This window comes from Dermacentor andersoni, chromosome 1 (genome assembly GCF_023375885.2).
Source record: "Dermacentor andersoni chromosome 1, qqDerAnde1_hic_scaffold, whole genome shotgun sequence".
NCBI lineage: Eukaryota > Metazoa > Arthropoda > Arachnida > Ixodida > Ixodidae > Dermacentor > Dermacentor andersoni.
In genome coordinates this window covers 13809294-13813784 of record NC_092814.1, presented here as the reverse complement: position 1 = coordinate 13813784, position 4491 = coordinate 13809294, and the positions used below count along the sequence as shown (strand labels likewise).

Here is a 4491-nt window from a genome sequence, read left to right as displayed (position 1 = left end):
CTGATTTCCACAATTTCCTCAATGTACGCGATCGTCGTGCCCTTGTTTGTGGGCTTGAACTCCTTGCTGAAATTTGTTAGCATCACTTTCGTTTTCGCTCCGTGCAGTCGAGCGATCCCTCTTACGACGCAAATTTCACCATCTAGCAGTAGACGTTGCTCCCCCTCGATGATGCCTTCTACGTGTGCGAGTGTAGAAGGCATACCGACGGAAATGACAATGCTGGGGCGAGGCGGGATGCTGACGTGGTCCTCAAGTACACTCAAGGCAAGCGACTGGAAGGTCTCTCCGTCGGTATCGATTGGTCTGTGGCATTATTGGCTTCGACCTCAGGTCGATGACGGCGCCGTGTTGGTTCAGGAAGTCCATGTCGAGAATTGCGTCTCGCGAGCACTGTTGTATGACAACGAGCGTTGCAGGGTAGGTCCCCACGAAACACAGAACCTCTTAAAAACTTCTTGAAACGGCTACAAACGGCTATAGACGTCTTGGTCTATGATAAGACTGAAAATAGAATTTCTTCTAAACATAACCTCAGCACTTTGAGTACGCTAGTATATATTCTATCAGCGGCAAAACCCACTGCTGGTGTCACTAGAGTCTGTTTTGGTAAACACATTCAGAATGTCTAACTCAAAAACTTTTCTAGATCTTTTTGTCTAAAAGTGCATAAAATGCCAAACGACGTGTTAAAAGTGCGGTTACCGTCGGCCGTCGGCGTTAGCGAATAAAAGACGCCACAGACAAATCGAACTCGTTGGAAGCAACATAAGTTAATTGGCTTTGATATTAAATAATTTCACAGCACAACTTCAACAATCAAGGGCGTGTTATTGTTTTCCATACGGGGCGCGCACACGACGCCTGGAAGCCATTCTATGCTCGCGCAGCAGGTATACTGACAGCAGCAGGAGCGAAACGCCGGCGTTGCACAGCGGTGTCAGAGAGCCACCGCGCTGCGATCACTTCGGCGACACAATCCAAATTTGTCGGACATATCATTCTGTGCTGGAAACACTGGGAGGCAGGAAGTTTGAAAAAAACGGTCACTGCCGCCCGCAATGTCTCCAATGTCTCGGTCGTGGGCTGGTCGTGGGTTCGTTATGCCAGTTGTGCGTCATTCTAAGCCGTTCTGTACATTCATACTACATATTAATTGGAGTCATTTAGGTGTGCTGGTGCTGTTTGCCGTGTGTTTTGCATCAGTGCTTCGTGACATCGGCTGTGTTGCGTGTTTTCGCCGACGGCTTACTACCACAATGGCGGGATCTGCGTTCGCCGCCTTCGTGTCTCGGTGCGTCTTTGTACTTCGCACGTTCGGATAACACTTTTTCCGGTAAGTGAAATACATTGCACTTCGTTTTTCGTCAACAATGTGAATATTTTTAGGTGTTACCCGCGACAGTTCTTGATATATGGGCTCTTCTGCCCTGCGAGTTTTCGTCATTACTTTTATACGAGGGTTCTTCTTGTGTTTAGCCGTTCAGCACTACCGCGCTCCACGACTTTCGCAACACCAGTCAGAACTTTGCCCTGCTTGTTAGTCTTTGTAGTTAACGTAGCACGAACCAACCGAAAGGAGTGCATTCGAAGACGACGCGCTGGCTGTAATGCTGAACCAGACTGAACTCGCCCTATTTTGTGTCCTTTTGTTCTTGCGTGTGCGCGCGTGTGTGTCAGTGACTATGCAGTTTGTAGCGTTCCCACTTTATAGCAAAACAAAAATATAACTGCAATGTTTACTTCATCTATACAATTCCAAATTAAATCGTCTGTTGATGTACAAATTTCACTTGTGTTTTGTTCTAAATAAGCAGCAAAACCTTTAACCTAGTAGGTGCTTCATCTGGGAGTGAAAACACGACAGCTTGGCATTTTTTTGAATGACTGTGACTGGGTCACCTTAGTTGTAATTGCAAATCTGCCTTTCAACTGGCTTGATGCTATCTTATTTTGTTCCTTTCACTCTATAGACGGCTGGACATCCTTCTTGTACCTTGGCGCTAGCTGGATGACGGGACCTCATCATGATCAGTGTAAGCCAATGTACTGTACCCTCTCTGGTACTCCCAGTGCTCTTTATATGGGTTAAGGCCAGGGAGTGCTTCGTGGTAAAATAGCTAGTTGGTGTCTCACAAACGGGAATTTTTTTGCACTGGTCCATTATAAGCTGCCACTATTATAACCAATTTCTCAGTGCCAGTGTAAATACACAGTTCTACTAATAATTAGTTTCCCTAAGCCTTACAAAATGTACCTGTAGGTAGTCATTGCTATGTAAGAACTCAAAAATTAACTCTGCTGTGTCATACAAGTATACCATACATGAGTAAAAATTTGCTACAACAGGGTACATTACACCTTGCTTCCCTAGTGCACAAATGTATTCAAGCCAGTATTTGATTAGTTTGGTATTCTAAATGTTTTCTGTGTGGTTTAGTTTCTTTACAGGAATTTACTGTACAGCATCAGCAAGCAGTCTAATTTAAGATTTATGTGTGCTGTAAAAGGTGTGCTTTGCCGCTAGAATTGATAAAACATGGGCCGAGGCTTCCATACAAGGACAAACTTCAATTTCGCTCTAGCACCATCAGCACTTGGCTGGTGCTTTCAAAATGAATCACATCAGGTAGCTTGGGCCAGACTGTTTTTTAACCTTATTGTGAGGAGATCACAAAGTGATGTGTGGAGGCGCCTGCGTCTCAGATGTAGATTGCGCTGCAACATATGTGCGTGTAGAACAGGCATGATGCTCAGGGTTCCAGCAGTTTGCAGAGGTGCTTTTAAAATTTTGTCATAACTGCAATTTTACCTGTGCTGTTTTTTATCACCTATTTCACTAATGTCATTGCAGGCGTTATCAGAATTTAGCAATCTATTTGCCCTAGCGCATTAGCCTGCCACATTTGCCTTTTCACTAGGTGGGAAATTATTCAGCATGGACCATTACTTGAATACACCTTTTTGTGAGCAGTGGCTTCTCAATTGCGAGTCAACATAGATTCTCAGAATTACCTGACGCTATGGATGCACTGATGAATTTGCTACCTATATGAATCACTTTGCACTTTCTTGCGCAAACAGCATGTTAACAATTCCAAGACAGTGGGCAATGTTATCGTTTGATCACATCATGAGATACTTTCAATTTTGTGTGACGCTTCAACCAAGGTGTTGCATCATTTGTGTGAGGTATTGCCCTAAACCAATTGGGGGCACATGAAAATATATCAACAAAAGTGATTGATCCAGCTAGGAGTGTTGCTTTGGAACACTACTTTATCACCAGTCCTCCTTTGCATGCTACCTGCTTACTCTGTACTGTGTCATGTTTAGGTTTGAAAAGAAGGCAACAGCTAGGCAGTGCAAAATGTCAAACTTGCTTTTAGTTTAACAATATACAATGCTATTTAACTTTTTATTCAGTTAGTACATAATTTACCTGCAGAGTGAATTACTGTTTTAAACTGATTATATTTTGCAGGAAGCTTCTCAGAGTTGTTTAACAAGTTGATAAGTGGCTTTTTAGCCACAAAACACCATATAATAATTTAAAGGCTGACCCTGCTATGCAACTTAATGACTATATGGCAGGAACAAGGTCTCCGAGTTGTGGCGCTGGCTAACACTCCCAGGGTTCTACTAGAACACATAAATACCCAAGAAAGTGGATGGGAAAACGACGCCGCTGTAGCTCAATTGGTAGAGCATAGCACGCGAAATGCGAAGGTTGTGGGTTTGGTTACCACCTGCTGCAAGGTGTTCTTTCATCCACTTTAATTTCCATTAATTTATCGTTTCCTTATTTCATTTATTAGGCACAAGTAATTTCCCCTATGTTATCCTTGGTGTCAGTGTTTGTTGGCTTCTTATGATAGGAAATATACTAGTCATTTTAACATCATCGCATACATACCTTAAGATACCCATAATTTAAGAGAAAGGAGTGCTTAAATTTTTTTTTAACTTAGCACATATTGCTAATTGAAGTTCCAATTTCAATAGTCCCATTTCCTCCCTCGCATTTTTTCCCCCTCTTCTGTGCAGGTATTGCTTGCCTATGTCTACAAGAACCGTCACGCGTGGCCTGTGACAGCAAGCTTTTGTGGGCAGCAAGTGCTCTCCTACGAAGGCTGGCCTACTCTGGCAGCGGCGGCAATCATCTTCAAGATTTGTCCATAATCACCTTTGCTGCTATTTGTCACTCTTGTTGATTACACTTTCTGCGTCTTTTCTAATTTATTAGGTAATAAAGTATGAGTATGTGACATGGTGTGAAGTTGATGTCTTGCTGCATTTTCGCGTGCAATCATCTTTTATGCATGAAAAGCTCATCATACAGTTTATGAAAAAAAATAACAGCATATTATGATTTATCTTTCAGTTCTGGTAACATGCAACGTACAAGGAATTTACTAATGGATGATATGCTGAAGAACTGGCCATTAATTCTGCGTGATGTTGTGCAAGCATGTGGCGTTACTTACAAGA

The 4491-nt window shown here is 42.8% G+C and overlaps 1 long non-coding RNA gene across 2 annotated transcripts; it reads left to right on the top strand.

Annotated features, from left to right (window-relative positions):
• The first annotated feature begins 1287 nt into the window (after window positions 1–1287).
• LOC126544009 (uncharacterized) lies at window positions 1288–4268 on the top strand. Of its 2 annotated transcripts, XR_011892135.1 has the most exons (3): window positions 1288–1336; window positions 1974–2036; window positions 4048–4268. It is a non-coding gene; the product is annotated as an uncharacterized lncRNA (long non-coding RNA). The 2 variants fall into 2 exon arrangements; XR_007602038.3 differs by lacking the exon at window positions 1288–1336 and having other exon boundaries at window positions 1943–2036.
• The last annotated feature ends 223 nt before the right edge of the window (window positions 4269–4491 follow it).